General features: G+C 43.3%; 1 long non-coding RNA gene across 3 annotated transcripts in view; it reads left to right on the top strand.

The window, feature by feature from the left end:
* LOC134929360 (uncharacterized) overlaps nucleotides 1–18597 on the top strand; it is a 241382-nt gene that overhangs the window by 50734 nt on the left and 172051 nt on the right. For 2 of the 3 annotated variants that reach the window (XR_010178509.1, XR_010178507.1), the window contains exon 3: nucleotides 9301–9437. The exons of the other annotated variant lie outside the window; for it this stretch is intronic. This is a non-coding gene — a long non-coding RNA (uncharacterized LOC134929360). The remainder of the gene's footprint in view (nucleotides 1–9300; nucleotides 9438–18597) is intronic. 3 annotated transcript variants of the gene reach the window in all.

Genomic DNA, 18597 nt, shown 5'->3' on the forward strand with positions numbered 1-18597 from the left:
GAGCTCTTGTTAAAGTTTAGTCATTGGGAAAATGGGCACACAGTTAGTGAGGTGATTCTGGGATGGGAAATGTCAATATAATTCAATTGTTTATTGCAAAGAAGATGTACCTAGTGAAGAAATAACAATGTCCCTTACCAACGACACTTATGTTACAATACGGAGCGTTGGTATGGAACAAACTCAGTTTCATTCAGTTGTAGTGCTTGATTAACACTTGTTCCAGTGTGCCATACTGTATGTATATATATATATATATATATATATATATAGAGAGAGAGAGAGAGAGAATGAGAATCGGCACTCTGTTTTTTGCTTAGGGATAATAAATCACATCAAGAATCCAGAATAGTGAAACATTTCGGGTATTTATTACCCATCATCAGGCAGTACACGCAAACAAGAGAATACAGACATAATTACTTTTTTAAAGTCTGCAAGTGTCCTCATAATCAGCTCCGGCCCACCATGCTCCCCCGCCGCCAAAACTGGAAGTTTGGGAACAACCGCGACTTTCGGTGATGGAGCTTGGCCATGGGAACCTGACGCTGACTGTGGGGAAATACAAAACAAGAGCAATGAATAGCACCATACATATAACACAGTGAAAGTAGCAACACTTTAACCTGGTGATCTCCCCTAAGACTATACATTAGAAGTGCATCGCATAACATTATTTTGTATCATTGCTGTCAAAAGCATGTGAAAGTCAATCCTCTATATTATAGTAATTGGTATCTATTTAAGCTATAAATTAAAAAAGAGAAAGAAACCAGGACTGGTTGTTAAAAACACAGATCCTTTGCACTTGTGTTTTAAGAAATCTAGGATGGTAGGTTATAAAGTTAAAAAATAGTGCATTTAATAAGTATAATCATAGGTACCATTAAACGCAAAACTTAATGACAATTTAAATTGCTATAGTAGGACACAATCATTTGGCTCCTGTGTTGGAAAGATCATACCCCGGCCAGGACTTCCTCTGGAGAAGGTTCCACAATGTAATTACGGAGATATGAAGGATAAATTGCTGGAGTCCTAATTTGTCCCCAATCCAGCACTGCAATGTGCGATGATAGGCAAGTAGGGATGGCTTCGGTTTCCCCGTTAGTGAATATGGGCCCAGAATGAGTGCTGTCCAATTTTATGCCAGGCAGGGTGAACTAAATAGGAGTCCAAAATGACGGGATGATTTCCCAAGGATGTGTCAGTAGTGTCCTCCAATCTCAACGCGTTTCGCTGGTACAAACGACCCAGCTTCCTCAGGAGCATATTCTCAAGATATGTAGATAGTCATGCACAGATCAGTAAGATCTGTGTATGTTTCTCTATGTAAAAGTGTGTAAAGCCCTGTACACATGGGGAGAGATGTGTGCTGAGCGATCTATCAGTGACCGCTCAGCACACATCTCTCTCCCCGCTCAGCACAGCGTGATGTGTGCTGAGTGTGGGGGGTGGGCACTCATCTCACCCAGCGGTGAAATGAGCGACCTCCTAGATTGTGCCTGCATGCAGGCTAATCTAGCACCGGCGATAGCGATGCGCGGGACTGTGCATCACTATCGCTGTGGGGGGTACACATGGAGAGATCCGTGCTTAAGTTCTAAGCAATCTAGTCAGATTTCTTAGAATTTAAGCACTGGTCTCTCCAAGTCTACCCCCCTTAAAAGTGTTATAATGAAAAAAAATTGCGTGGGATCCCCCCTCCTAAGCATAACTAGCCTCCTCTGGTTCCAAAAATACGGAGACAAAAGACGTAGGGGTCCCCTGTATTTTTATCCAATATGATGTTATTTTCCAACTTGTACTCATCTGTAGGATCCTTCGTTAATAACTGATGTACTGTATCCACTGAAAGCTGTCTGTAGATCTCCTTACAGTAGTTCTCCACATCCATCAATACAACACTACCTATTTTATCTGACTATATCATTGTATTTTCCCAGTTGTTTCAAGGCTAGCCATACCACTTGTGAGAGATTGTTCCTGTAGGTGTCTGGCTTTTTTGGCTTGTTGGTAACTTGTACATCAAAAGCTCTCATAAAGCCATTGATGGACGGATTAAAGGATTGGGGATCGAAGGATGATTTAGATTTAAGGGGGTAAATTCCTCCTGCAAGGTTGCATCTCCTTTGCCTTCAAATAATTTGCATAATTTTAATTTACAGAAAAGATAAATGAAATGAATCAGTGGTACCTTTAATAACAACAAAAAGAAAGGTTACTTCCAGTGCCCTAACTGCACTACATGCAGACACATGATTGTAGGCAAACATTTTTGCCACCCTCACACAGGATGAAAATATGAGATCCAATATCCACTCTCCTGCTCCAGCACCTACATGATTTATTTGATCACGTGTCCATGCGGCCTATGTTACATATGGAAAACAATTAGAAGCTTTAAAGAACGCATGGCCCTCCATAGGACGGCAATTACAGCTGCTCTTAATTTCAAGACCTCTGACTAGCCAGTTGCTAGACATTTTTCGAAACTGCAACACAATATGTCTAGTTTCAGACATATGATCATTGATCATATACTGGATAATGGTAGGTGGGGTGATCGCCATAAGAAATTACTTCACTTGGAATCCAAATGGATTCACCTATTGGACACTGTCAGCCCCAGAGAGTTGAATGAACAATTAAATTTAAGCGTCTTTTTCTAATTATCATCCTGATCTGCTGGTTGTGTATTCTTAATTGGAGAGCATAGACACATATATAGCTCAAATAGATGCCAATTACTATAATATAGAGGATTCACTTTCACGTGCTTTTTAGAGATGAGCGGGTTCGGTTCCTCGGAATCCGAACCCCCCCGAACTTCAGCCTTTTTACACGGGTCCGAGGCAAACGCTGATCTTCCCGCCTTGCTCGGCTAACCCGAGCGCGCCCGAACGTCATCATCCCGCTGTCGGATTCTCGCGAGGCTCGTATTCTATCGCGAGACTCGGATTCTATATAAGGAGCCGCGCGTCGCCGCCATTTTCACATGTGCATTGAGATTGATAGGGAGAGGACGTGGCTGGCGTCCTCTCCGTTAGAATAGATAGAGACTCTTGAGTTGATTACTTAGTAGGAGCATTAGGGAGTACTCAGAGTGCAGAGTTTTGCTGATAGTTACTAGTGACCACCACCAGTTTTATTTATTATTTAATATAATCCGTTCTCTGCCTGAAAAAAAAACGATACACAGTCACATACCATATCTGTGCTCAGCCTCAGTGTGCTGCATAATAATATCATCTATATGTATATCTGACTGTGCTGAGTGCTCACTGCTCACACAGCTGAATTGTGGGGGAGACTGGGGTGCAGTTATAGCAGGAGTACAGTGCACACTTTTGCTGCCAGTGTGACTGACCAGTGACCACCAGTATATTGTCTGCCTGAAAAAGTTAAACACTCCTGTGGTGTTTTTTTTTTTAATTCTATAAACGCATTCTGCTGACAGTGTCCAGCAGGTCCGTCATTCATTATATTATATAAATATTTACCTGCAGTAGTGTTATATTTTTTTTGTTCATCTCTATCATCTTTATCATCTCTATATTAGCAGACGCAGTACGGTAGTCCACGGCTGTGGCTACCTCTGTGTCGTCAGTGCTCGTCCATAATTGTATACCTAGCTGTGGTGGGGTTTTTTTTTCTATCTTCTTCATACTAGTAGTTTAGGAGTCTGCTGACAGTGTCCAGCAGGTCCGTCATTATATTATATATACCTGCAGTAGTGATATATATATATTTTTTTATATCATTATCATCTCTATACTAGCAGACGCAGTACGGTAGTCCACGGCTGTAGCTACCTCTGTGTCGTCAGTGCTCGTCCATAATTGTATACCTACCTGTGGTGGGTTTTTTTTTTCTATCTTCTTCATACTAGTAGTTTAGGAGTCTGCTGACAGTGTCCAGCAGGTCCGTCATTATATTATATATACCTACAGTAGTGATATATATATATTTTTTATATCATTATCATCTCTATACTAGCAGACGCAGTACGGTAGGCCACGGCTGTAGCTACCTCTGTGTCGTCAGTGCTCGTCCATAATTGTATACCTACCTGTGGTGGGATTTTTTTTTCTATCTTCTTCATACTAGTAGTTTAGGAGTCTGCTGACAGTGTCCAGCAGGTCCGTCATTATATTATATATACCTGCAGTAGTGATATATATATATTTTTTATATCATTATCATCTCTATACTAGCAGACGCAGTACGGTAGTCCACGGCTGTAGCTACCTCTGTGTCGTCAGTGCTCGTCCATAATTGTATACCTACCTGTGGTGGGGTTTTTTTTTCTATCTTCTTCATACTAGTAGTTTAGGAGTCTGCTGACAGTGTCCAGCAGGTCCGTCATTATATTATATATACCTGCAGTAGTGATATATATATATTTTTTATATCATTATCATCTCTATACTAGCAGACGCAGTACGGTAGTCCACGGCTGTAGCTACCTCTGTGTCGTCAGTGCTCGTCCATAATTGTATACCTACCTGTGGTGGGGTTTTTTTTTCTATCTTCTTCATACTAGTAGTTTAGGAGTCTGCTGACAGTGTCCAGCAGGTCCGTCATTATATTATATATACCTGCAGTAGTGATATATATATATTTTTTATATCATTATCATCTCTATACTAGCAGACGCAGTACGGTAGCCCATGGCTGTAGCTACCTCTGTGTCGTCAGTCACTCGTCATCCATAAGTATACTAGTATCCATCCATCTCCATTGTTTACCTGAGGTGCCTTTTAGTTGTGCCTATTAAAATATGGAGAACAAAAATGTTGAGGTTCCAAAAATAGGGAAAGATCAAGATCCACTTCCACCTCGTGCTGAAGCTGCTGCCACTAGTCATGGCCGAGACGATGAAATTCCATCAACGTCGTCTGCCAAGGCCGATGCCCAATGTCATAGTACAGAGCATGTAAAATCCCAAACACAAAATATCAGTAAAAAAAGGACTCAAAAATCTAAAATAAAGCGTAAACTTGACAATATGCCATTTACCACACGGAGTGGCAAGGAACGGCTGAGGCCCTGGCCTATGTTCATGGCTAGTGGTTCAGCTTCACATGAGGATGGAAGCACTCAGCCTCTCGCTAGAAAAATGAAAAGACTTAAGCTAGCAAAAGCACAGCAAAGAACTGTGCATTCTTCGAAATCACAAATCCACAAGGAGAGTCCAATTGTGTCAGTTGCGATGCCTGACCTTCCCAACACTGGACGTGAAGAGCATGCGCCTTCCACCATTTGCACGCCCCCTGCAAGTGCTGGAAGGAGCACCCGCAGTCCAGTTCCTGATAGTCAGATTGAAGATGTCAGTGTTGAAGTACACCAGGATGAGGAGGATATGGGTGTTGCTGGCGCTGGGGAGGAAATTGACAAGGAGGATTCTGATGGTGAGGTGGTTTGTTTAAGTCAGGCACCCGGGGAGACACCTGTTGTCCGTGGGAGGAATATGGCCATTGACATGCCTGGTGAAAATACCAAAAAAATCAGCTCTTCGGGGTGGAAGTATTTCAACAGAAATGCGGACAACATTTGTCAAGCCGTGTGTTGCCTTTGTCAAGCTGTAATAAGTAGGGGTAAGGACGTTAACCACCTCAGAACATCCTCCCTTATACGTCACCTGCAGCGCATTCATCATAAGTCAGTGACAAGTTCAAAAACTTTGGGCGACAGCGGAAGCAGTCCACTGACCAGTAAATCCCTTCCACTTGTAACCAAGCTCACGCAAACCACCCCACCAACTCCCTCAGTGTCAATTTCCTCCTTCCCCAGGAATGCCAATAGTCCTGCATGCAAAGTCACTGGCAATTCTGACGAGTCCTATCCTGCCTGGGATTCCTCCAATGCATCCTTGCGTGTAACGCCTACTGCTGCTGGCGCTGCTGTTGTTGCTGCTGGGAGTCAATCGTCATCCCAGAGGGGAAGTCGGAAGACCACTTTTACTACTTCCACCAAGCAATTGACTGTCCAACAGTCCTTTGCGAGGAAGATGAAATATCACAGCAGTCATCCTGCTGCAAAGCGGATAACTGAGGCCTTGGCATCCTGGACGGTGAGAAACGTGGTTCCAGTATCCATCATTACTGCAGAGCCAACTATAGACTTGATTGAGGTACTGTGTCCCCGGTACCAAATACCATCTAGGTTCCATTTCTCTAGGCAGGTGATACCGAAAATGTACACAGACCTCAGAAAAAGACCCACCAGTGTCCTAAAAAATGCAGTTGTACCCAATGTCCACTTAACCACGGACATGTGGACAAGTGGAGCAGGGCAGACTCAGGACTATATGACTGTGACAGCCCACTGGGTAGATGTATTGACTCCCGCCGCAAGAACAGCAGCGGCGGCACCAGTAGCAGCATCTCGCAAACGCCAACTCTTTCCTAGGCAGGCTACGCTTTGTATCACCGCTTTCCAGAATACGCACACAGCTGAAAACCTCTTACGGCAACTGAGGAAGATCATCGCAGAATGGCTTACCCCAATTGGACTCTCCTGTGGATTTGTGGCATCGGACAACGCCAGCAATATTGTGTGTGCATTAAATATGGGCAAATTCCAGCACGTCCCATGTTTTGCACATACCTTGAATTTGGTGGTGCAGAATTATTTAAAAAACGAGAGGGGCGTGCAAGAGATGCTGTCGGTGGCCAGAAGAATTGCGGGACACTTTCGGCGTACAGGCACCACGTACAGAAGACTGGAGCAACACCAAAAACGCCTGAACCTGCCCTGCCATCATCTGAAGCAAGAAGTGGTAACGAGGTGGAATTCAACCCTCTATATGCTTCAGAGGTTGGAGGAGCAGCAAAAGGCCATTCAAGCCTATACAACTGACCACGATATAGGAGGTGGAATGCACCTGTCTCAAGCGCAGTGGAGAATGATTTCAACGTTGTGCAAGGTTCTGCAACCTTTTGAACTTGCCACACGTGAAGTCAGTTCAGACACTGCCAGCCTGAGTCAGGTCATTCCCCTCATCAGGCTTTTGCAGAAGAAGCTGGAGACATTGAAGGAGGAGCTAACACTGAGCGATTCCGCTAGGCATGTGGGACTTGTGGATGGAGCCCTTAATTCGCTTAACAAGGATTCACGGGTGGTCAATCTGTTGAAATCAGAGCACTACATTTTGGCCACCGTGCTCGATCCTAGATTTAAAACCTACGTTGTATCTCTCTTTCCGGCAGACACAAGTCTGCAGGGGTTCAAAGAACTGCTGGTGAGAAAATTGTCAAGTCAAGCGGAACGCGACCTGTCAACATCTCCTCCTTCACATTCTCCCGCAACTGGGGGTGCGAGGAAAAGGCTCAGAATTCCGAGCCCACCCGCTGGCGGTGATGCAGGGCAGTCTGGAGCGACTGCTGATGCTGACATCTGGTCCGGACTGAAGGACCTGACAACGATTACGGACATGTCGTCTACTGTCACTGCATATGATTCTCTCACCATTGAAAGAATGGTGGAGGATTATATGAGTGACCGCATCCAAGTAGGCACGTCAGACAGTCCGTACGTATACTGGCAGGAAAAAGAGGCAATTTGGAGGCCCTTGCACAAACTGGCTTTATTCTACCTAAGTTGCCCTCCCACAAGTGTGTACTCCGAAAGAGTGTTTAGTGCCGCCTCTCACCTTGTCAGCAATCGGCGTACGAGGTTACTTCCAGAAAATGTGGAGAAGATGATGTTCATTAAAATGAATTATAATCAATTCCTCCATGGAGACATTCACCAGCAGCAATTGCCTCCACAAAGTACACAGGGAGCTGTGATGGTGGATTCCAGTGGGGACGAATTGATAATCTGTGAGGAGGGGGATGTACACGGTGATGAATCGGAGGATGATGATGAGGTGGACATCTTGCCTCTGTAGAGCCAGTTTGTGCAAGGAGAGATTAATTGCTTCTTTTTTGGTGGGGGTCCAAACCAACCCGTCATTTCAGTCACAGTCGTGTGGCAGACCCTGTCACTGAAATGATGGGTTGGTTAAAGTGTGCATGTCCTGTTTATACAACATAAGGGTGGGTGGGAGGGCCCAAGGACAATTCCATCTTGCACCTCTTTTTTCTTTCATTTTTCTTTGCGTCATGTGCTGTTTGGGGAGTGTTTTTTGGAAGGGCCATCCTGCGTGACACTGCAGTGCCACTCCTAGATGGGCCAGGTGTTTGTGTCGGCCACTAGGGTCGCTTATCTTAGTCACACAGCTACCTCATTGCGCCTCTTTTTTTTCTTCTTTGCGTCATGTGCTGTTTGGGGAGTATTTTTTGGAAGGGCCATCCGGCCTGACACTGCAGTGCCACTCCTAGATGGGCCAGGTGTTTGTGTCGGCCACTAGGGTCGCTTAGCTTACTCACACAGCTACCTAATTGCGCCTCTTTTTTTCTTTGCGTCATGTGCTGTTTGGGGAGTGTTTTTTGGAAGGGCCATCCTGCGTGACACTGCAGTTCCACTCCTAGATGGGCCAGGTGTTTGTGTCGGCCACTAGGGTCACTTATCTTAGTCACACAGCTACCTCATTGCGCCTCTTTTTTTTCTTTGCGTCATGTGCTGTTTGGGGAGTATTTTTTGGAAGGGCCATCCGGGCCTGAAACTGCAGTGCCACTCCTAGATGGACCAGGTGTTTGTGTCAGCCACTAGGGTCGCTTAGCTTACTCACACAGCTACCTCATTGCGCCTCTTTTTTTCTTTGCGTCATGTGCTGTTTGGGGAGTGTTTTTTGGAAGGGCCATCCTGCGTGACACTGCAGTGCCACTCCTAGATGGGCCAGGTGTTTGTGTCGGCCACTTGGGTCGCTGAGCTTAGTCATCCAGCGACCTTGGTGCAAATTTTAGGACTAAAAATAATATTGTGAGGTGTGAGGTATTCAGAATAGACTGAAAATTAGTGGAAATTATGGTTATTGAGGTTAATAATACTTTGGGATCAAAATGACCCCCAAATTCTATGATTTAAGCTGTTTTTTAGGGTTTTTTTAAAAAAACACCCGAATCCAAAACACACCCGAATCCGACAAAAAAAATTCGGTGAGGTTTTGCCAAAACGCGTTCGAACCCAAAACACGGCCACGGAACCGAACCCAAAACCAAAACCCGAAAAATTTCCGGTGCACATCTCTAGCTTTTGACAGCAATGATACCAAATAATTTACTGTTATGAGATGCACTTTTAATGTACAGTCTTACGGGAGATCACCGGTATAAAGTGTTGCTACTTTCACTATTACTTTTGTTATATGTGTGGTGCTATTCATTGCTCTTGTTTTGTATTTCCCCACAGTCGGCGCCAGGTTCCAATGGTAACCCTGTCAAGCTCCGTGACTGGAAGTCACAGTTGTTCCTGGACTTCCGGTCTTGGCGGTGGGGGAGAGTGGCTGGCTGGGGCCGACTGTGAGGACACTTACAGACTTTAAAAAGGTAATTATGTCTGTATTCTCTTGTTTGTGTGTACTGCCTGATGAAGGGTAATAAATACCCAAAATGTTGCACTATTCTGGCTGCCTGATGTGATTTATTATCCCTAAGCAAAGACCACAGAGTACCGATTCTGGCCCTCATTCCGAGTTGATCGGTCGTTTTTTTTTTTCGCATCGCAGTGAAAATCAGCTTAGAGCGCATGCGCAATGTTCGCACTGCGACTGCGCTAAGTAATTCTGCTATGAAGAAAGGATTTTTACTCACGGCTTTTTGTTCGCACCGGCGAACGTAGTGTGATTGACAGGAAATGGGTGTTACTGGGCGGAAACACGGCGTTTTATGGGCGTGTGGCTGAAAACGCTACCGTTTCCGGAAAAAACGCAGGAGTGGCTGGAGAAACGGGGGAGTGTCTGGGCGAACGCTGGGTGTGTTTGTGACGTCAAACCAGGAACGACAAGCACTGAACTGATCGCACAGGCAGAGTAAGTCTGGAGCTACTCTAAAACTGCTAAGTTTTTTTTGTTCGCAATATTGCGTAAACTTCGTTCGCACTTTTAAGATGCTAAGATACACTCCCAGTAGGCGTAGACTAAGCGTGTGTAACTCTGCTAAATTCGCCTTGCGACCGATCAACTCGGAATGAGGGCCAATATTTTGCACATACTCTTAAGCACCCTGGCTGATGCAGTAGATTGAGTGAGAGTGCCAGCCCTTCCACAAATAAATATATATATATATATATATATATATATATATATATTAGAGATGTGTGGCGGGCACTTTTCGTGTTTTGTGTTTTGGTTTTGGTTCTAATTCCCTGCTCGTGTTTTGGTTTCGGGTTGGTTTTGACAAAACCACCCTTTCGGGTTTTGGTTTTGGATCTGTATGATATTAGAAAAAAAAACCCATAAAAACAGCTAAATTCACATAATTTGGGGGTAATTTTGATCCTACGGTATTGTTAACCTCAATAACATTCATTTCCACTCATTTCCAGTCTAATCTGAACACCAGAAAAAAAAGAGGAAACAGACAGCGCTAGTAGATTTCTTAATAAAATATTTTATTCTTTATTTTTATCTAGATTTTTCTTTAGCTAAAATAGCCCTTATTTCCCCCTACCTATAAATCTAATTCCACATTTTGCTTATATATATATTTTTATTAAAATTCTAGCCAATAAACAATAACACATCAATCATATATATATATACAATAGCTCTGCTCTATGTAATTCATTCTTCAATACATCACTGAAACAATTGGATACAAGTGCAACAAATGTTTTCCTTCCAATACTGAAAAAAGGGACTCCAACCTCTAAATTGATATTTAGTTGCTAATTCAGCATGAGTCAGAGACTTTTGTACTTTGTTGCTATACTGGAAGATAGCTGTTCCAATTCCTTCTTTATTATTAAATGTGTTAAATTAAGTTCCCAAAACCACACTTTACTGACCACGACACTTTAAACTTCCAGATGGATTAGTGTTTAAAAGCTGCTCCTTTTTGCTTAGAAAGTGTCACTAATTAAATAGCAGCAGTGGGTTAGTTGTTCATAAATTGATCTGCAGAGAAAGATACATGCTTTTCCTCAGAACAGAAATGAAAGTTCATACAGCTCAGCTGTTAATTAACTGATTCAGTATATGGCAGCAGCCAATTACTTGCTGATAGATTGACGTGCAAAGGTATAAAATTACTTTTGCTTAAAGCGATGATACAAGTTCATGCACCTCAGCTGGTATTTAAAACATGGCCATGTTATATGAAAAAAAGTTACCACTTTTCCTCCTGGGTCGAAATTCTTTACTCACTCCCGGCTCTGGTGCTCAAATGCCTTTTTGCAAGCCTTATCCGGAGATCCTTAGAGATTCTTCCCAGCACAATGAGGTAAACCCGTGGTAGCTGCTTATAGGTAGGTAAAACCAAGACGCGTTTCCCCGCCTGTCACACTCGGCGGCTTCTTCAGTCGGATATTTTAAACTCTGCCGCCCTGCTACTTTTTATCCCCGGCATAGCTTTAGTGCGTCTGCGCGCACTCATTGCGCTCCAAGCCTCGCCTGCCGTGTATCAGCTGTTAGCCATCAATCACAGCTATCACTGTGTATTCCAAGCCTCGTTCTCCATATATCGGCTGTTGGTCATTTCACACGGCTTTCATTATACACTTTATTGCGCTCCAAATTCTATAACTATGCCAACATTCATCAGCTAATGATAGGATCTATTTATCCATCCATATTTAATTCAACCCATTGCTCTTATAATTGGGCTTTTACTTATAACAGATTCATGATATTCATAAACCTCACATCAAGTAGTGAATGTACACAGTTAAAGTGCCGGAATGTGAGCAAAAGCAGAGAAATAAAATATAATTCAAATAGATTCTCTATCTAAAAAAATATTTTTTATTTTTTATTTTAATATAATATCTAGACTTATAACAAAATAAAAAAATATATATAATAAAAACGTTCCTTGTAAAAATGCACAGCATATACCAATCTAATGTTATTTATCAACTATGGTATCTAGATATACATTTTATCAATGATTACCTAATCTTAAATTACCATAATCTTAAATGCGTATCTTCAGGGCACTCAATGCAGCGTAATTATCATTATATTTTTTGCGCTACTGTGAAACCTTATATCATCATGTGTATATATATGTATGTATACATATACACACATCTATTTTGCACATCCAGAATATAACCTATTAGCTTTTATTTATCAGGGATATCACTTATCTATACAGATCCCCTTATCATATTATATTAGGACCATTATATCACCTTGTACATTAGTAATATCCAACACAGAAATATATGTGGTAAACTAAATGCTCTTTTCTCTTTTACTTTTATCTATCCCATCCTCCTTCCAAGTTGACCCCACCATGCAACTAATATTCTCCGACCTCCCATTGGTCGGATCCTATACATACACATAGTGTAATGTTCAGACCCCCATGGTCTAACTGATATGGTTCAATTCCACCGTATCATTTAGACCATCAGGGGCTAAGGTAGCCAATCTAATCTAATCTAGATAAAAATAAAGAATAAAATATTTTATTAAGAAATCTACTAGCGCTGTCTGTTTCCTCTTTTTTTTCTTGAGTATATTGTATTGAGGGGGTAGAGAGGTCCCCCTATTTACAGCGAGCTGCTGGTAGATTTCTCTGAACGATTCTGTGGAAACGATATAGCATATACGTACGTATTTATTTATAAATTGTCAACTAGCGCTAAGGGGCCACTTTATTGTGACTTAATCTGAACACCTCATACCTCACAATGGCTGTATGACTAAGCTAAGCAACACAAGTATGCGGCACAAAAACCTGGCCCATCTAGGAGTGGCACTACAGTGTCAGACAGGATGGCAGATTAAAAAAAATAGGCACCAAACAGTAGTGATGAGCGGGTTCGGTTTCTCGGAAACCGAACCCCCCCGAACTTCACCCATTTTACACGGGTCCGGGGCAGGTTCGAACCTTCCCGCCTTGCTCGGCTAACCCGAGCACGCCCGAACATCATCATCCCGCTGTCGGATTCTCGCGAGATTCGGATTCTATATAAGCAGCCGCGCGTCGCCGCCATTTTCACTTGTGCATTGGAGATGATAGGGAGAGGACGTGGCTGGCGTCCTCTCCGTTTATTGTTGAACTTGATTGCTTTATTGCTTAATTGTGGGGAGGACTGGGGAGCAGCTGTTAGGAGCAGTACAGTGCAGAGTTTTGCTGATAAGTGACCACCAGTTTTATCCGTTCTCTGCCTGAAAAAAACGCTCCATACCATATCTGTGCTCAGTGTGCTGCATAATATATCTGTGCTCACACTGCTTTATTGTGGGGACTGGGGAGCAGCTGTATTATATAGCAGGAGTACAGTGCAGAGTTTTGCTGACAGTGACCACCAGTATATGTTGTCTGCCTGAAAAACACTCCATATCTGTGCTCAGTGTGCTGCTTTAATGTGGGGACCACCAGTATAATTAATATTATATAGGAGGAGTACAGTGCAGAGTTTTGCTGACACAGTGACCACCAGTATACTATATATAGCAGTACGGTAGGCCACTGCTGTACCTACCTCTGTGTCATCATTCATTAAGTATACTGTCCATCTACATTCTATACCTGTGGTGCATTTTAGTTTTGAAGTTTGCTGACACAGTGACCAACAGTATACTATATATAGCAGCACGGTAGGCCACTGCTGTACCTACCTCTGTGTCGTCATTCATTAAGTATACTATCTATCTACATTCTATACCTGTGGTGCATTTTAGTTTTGCAGTTTGCTGACACAGTGACCAACAGTATACTATATATAGCAGTACGGTAGGCCACTGCTGTACCTACCTCTGTGTCGTCATTCATTAAGTATACTATCCATCTACATTCTATACCTGTGGTGCATTTTAGTTTTGCAGTTTGCTGACACAGTGACCACCAGTATACTATATATAGCAGTACGGTAGGCCACTGCTGTACCTACCTCTGTGTCGTCATTCATTAAGTATACTATCCATCTACATTCTATACCTGTGGTGCATTTTAGTTTTGCCGTTTGCTGACACAGTGACCACCAGTATACTATATATAGCAGTACGGTAGGCCACTGCTGTAACTACCTCTGTGTCGTCATTCATTAAGTATACTATCCATCTACATTCTATACCTGTGGTGCATTTTAGTTTTGCAGTTTGCTGACACAGTGACCACCAGTATACTATATATAGCAGTACGGTAGGCCACTGCTGTACCTACCTCTGTGTCGTCATTCAATAAGTATACTATCCATCTACATTCTATACCTGTGGTGCATTTTAGTTTTGCAGTTTGCTGACACAGTGACCACCAGTATACTATATATAGCAGTACAGTAGGCCACTGCTGTACCTACCTCTGTGTCGTCATTCATTAAGTATACTATCCATCTACATTCTATAACTGTGGTGCATTTTAGTTTTGCAGTTTGCTGACACAGTGACCACCAGTATACTATATATAGCAGTACGGTAGGCCACTGCTGTACCTACCTCTGTGTCATCATTCATTAAGTATACAATCCATCTACATTCTATACCTGTGGTGCATTTTAGTTTTGCAGTTTGCTGACACAGTGACCACCAGTATACTATATATAGCAGTACAGGAGGCCACTGCTGTACCTACCTCTGTGTCGTCATTCATTAAGTATACTATCCATCTACATTCTATACCTGTGGTGCATTTTAGTTTTGCAGTTTGCTGACACAGTGACCACCAGTATACTATATATAGCAGTACGGTAGGCCACTGCTGTACCTACCTCTGTGTCGTCATTCATTAAGTATACTATCCATCTACATTCTATACCTGTGGTGCATTTTAGTTTTGCAGTTTGCTGACACAGTGACCACCAGTATACTATATATAGCAGTACGGTAGGCCACTGCTGTACCTACCTCTGTGTCGTCATTCATTAAGTATACTATCCATCTACATTCTATACCTGTGGTGCATTTTAGTTTTGCAGTTTGCTGACACAGTGACCACCAGTATACTATATATAGCAGTACGGTAGGCCACTGCTGCACCTACCTCTGTGTCGTCATTCATTAAGTATACTATCCATCTACATTCTATACCTTTGGTGCATTTTAGTTTTGCAGTTTGCTGACACAGTGACCACCAGTATACTATATATAGCAGTACGGGAGGCCACTGCTGTACCTACCTCTGTGTCGTTATTCATTAAGTATACTATCCATCTACATTCTATACCTGTGGTGCGCCTCTTTTTTTCTTTGCATCATGTGCTGTTTGGGGACAATTTTTTTGAAGTGCCATCCTGTCTTGACACTGCAGTGCCACTCCTAGATGGGCCAGGTGTTTGTGTCGGCCACTTGTGTCGCTTAGCTTAGTCACACAGCGACCTTGGTGCGCCTCTTTTTTTCTTTGCATCATGTGCTGTTTGGGGACAATTTTTTTGAAGTGCCATCCTGTCTTGACACTGCAGTGCCACTCCTAGATGGGCCAGGTGTTTGTGTCGGCCACTTGTGTCGCTTAGCTTAGTCACACAGCGACCTTGGTGCGCCTCTTTTTTTCTTTGCATCATGTGCTATTTGGGGACAATTTTTTTGAAGTGCCATCCTGTCTTGACACTGCAGTGCCACTCCTAGATGGGCCAGGTGTTTGTGTCGGCCAATTGTGTCGCTTAGCTTAGTCACACAGCGACCTTAGTGCGCCTCTTTTTTTCTTTGCATCATGTGCTGTTTGGGGACAATATTTTTGAAGTGCCATCCTGTCTTGATTGACACTGCAGTGCCACTCCTAGATGAGCCAGGTGTTTGTGTCGGCCACTTGTGTCGCTTAGCTTAGTCACACAGCGACCTTGGTGCGCCTCTTTTTTTCTTTGCATCATGTGCTGTTTGGGGACAATATTTTTGAAGTGCCATCCTGTCTTGACTGACACTGCAGTGCCACTCCTAGATGAGCCAGGTGTTTGTGTCGGCCACTTGTGTCGCTTAGCTTAGTCACACAGCGACCTTGGTGCGCCTCTTTTTTTCTTTGCATCATGTGCTGTTTGGGGACAATATTTTTGAAGTGCCATCCTGTCTTGATTGACACTGCAGTGCCACTCCTAGATGGGCCAGGTGTTTGTGTCGGCCACTTGTGTCGCTTAGCTTAGTCACACAGCGACCTTGGTGCGCCTCTTTTTTTCTTTGCATCATGTGCTGTTTGGGGACAATTTTTTTGAAGTGCCATCCTGTCTTGACACTGCAGTGCCACTCCTAGATGGGCCAGGTGTTTGTGTCGGCCACTTGCGTCGCTTAGCTTAGTCACACAGCGACCTTGGTGCGCCTCTTTTATTCTTTGCATCATGTGCTGTTTGGGGACAATTTTTTTGAAGTGCCATCCTGTCTTGATTGACACTGCAGTGCCACTCCTAGATGGGCCAGGTGTTTGTGTCGGCCACTTGTGTCGCTTAGCTTAGTCACACAGCGACCTTGGTGCGCCTCTTTTTTTCTTTGCATCATGTGCTGTTTGGGGACAATTTTTTTGAAGTGCCATCCTGTCTTGATTGACACTGCAGTGCCACTCCTAGATGGGCCAGGTGTTTGTGTCGGCCACTTGTGTCGCTTAGCTTAGTCACACAGCGACCTTGGTGCGCCTCTTTTTTTCTTTGCATCATGTGCTGTTTGGGGACAATTTTTTTGAAGTGCCATCCTGTCTTGACACTGCAGTGCCACTCCTAGATGGGCCAGGTGTTTGTGTCGGCCACTTGTGTCGCTTAGCTTAGTCACACAGCGACCTTGGTGTGCCTCTTTTTTTCTTTGCATCATGTGCTGTTTGGGGACAATTTTTTTGAAGTGCCATCCTGCCTGACACTGCAGTGCCACTCCTAGATGGGCCAGGTGTTTGTGTCGGCCACTTGTGTCGCTTAGCTTAGCCATCCAGCGACCTCGGTGCAAATTGTAGGACTAAAAATAATATTGTGAGGTGTAAAGTGTTCAGAATAGACTGGAAATGAGTGGAAATTATGGTAATTGAGGTTAATAATACTATGGGATCAAAATGACCCCCAAATGTTTTTTAGGTTTTTTTTTTAAAAACACCCGAATCCAAAACACACCCGAATCCGACAAAAAAAATTCGGTGAGGTTTTGCCAAAACGCGTCCGAATCCAAAACACAGCCGCGGAACCGAATCCAAAATCAAAACACAAAACCCGAAAAATGTCCGGTGCACATCACTACCAAACAGCACATCATGCAAAGAAGAAAAAGAGGTGCACTGAGGTTGCTGTATGACTAAGCTGAGCTACACAAGTGTGCAGCACAAACACCTGGCCCATCTAGGAGTGGCACTGCAGTGGCAGACAGGATGGCAGATTTAAAAAATAGGCCCCAAAACAGCACCTGATGGAAAGAAGAAAAAGAAGTGCACCGAGGTTGCTGTATGACTAAGCTAAGCGACAAAACCACCTGGCCCATCTAGTAGTGACATGCAGTGGCTGAATATCGAAAGTGGCCCTCAATATTTCAGTCCACTGACAGCATCTCCTACACGCCCCTGTCATTTTTAAAAAATTCTGCAATTGGTGGACTTATACGGCAGTACCCCTGGACTTATACGGCAGTGTCAGACAGGATGGCACTTTAAAATACCATGCCCCAAACAGCACATGATGCAAAGATGAAAAAGAGGTGCACCAAGGTTGCTGTATGACTAAGCTAAGCAACACAAGTGTGTGGTACAAACACTTAGCCCATCTAGGAGTGGCACTGCAGTGTCAGACAGGAGGGCAGATATAAAAAAAGGCCAAAAAAGCACATCATGCAAAGATCTAAAAGAGGTGCAATAAGGTACAGTAGCTGTATGATTAAGCTAAGGGACACAAACAATTGGCCCATCTAGGAGTGGCACTGCAGTGTCAGACAGGAGGGCAGATATAAAAAAAAGCCCCAAACAGCACATCATGCAAAAATGTAAAAGAGGTGCAATGAGGTAGGTGTATGACTAAGCTAAGTGACACAAACAATTGGCCCATCTAGGCGTGGCACTGCAGTGTCAGACAGGAGGGCACTTAAAAAAAATAGTACCCAAACAGCACATCATGCCAATAAGTAAAAGAGGTGCAATGAGGTAGCTGTATGACTAAGCTAAGTGACTCAAGTGTGCGGCACAAACACCTGGACCATCTAGGGTTGGCACTGCAGTCCCACTGCACCAATGGCGGATACCGGATGCACGTCTAACACCAGCATAGTTGTTATGGCCTCAGTAATCCGCTTTGCAACAGGGTATGTATATATATATATATATATATATATATATACGGCAGTATCACTGGACTGGACTTATACACCAGTACCACTGTAATTATACGGCAGGATCACTGGATTTATATGGCAGAATCATTGTAATTATACGCCAGTATCACAGGAATTATATGGCATAGGTTATAGCAGTCAGAAGTTTTTACTTATTCTTAGACAGCTGAATGTATATATATCTTTATCTATAAAATTTGTCATTACCTCCTGATAAGTTACAGCAATTAAACATTTTATGGGCTCCTTCTGGTTGATTTGTTTTGTCACAGACAGTTAATCATCTGCACTCAGTCTTTGCAAGATGCTAGAGCTCTTTC

The sequence above is a fragment of the Pseudophryne corroboree genome, chromosome 5 (genome assembly GCF_028390025.1).
Source record: "Pseudophryne corroboree isolate aPseCor3 chromosome 5, aPseCor3.hap2, whole genome shotgun sequence".
Classification (NCBI taxonomy): domain Eukaryota; kingdom Metazoa; phylum Chordata; class Amphibia; order Anura; family Myobatrachidae; genus Pseudophryne; species Pseudophryne corroboree.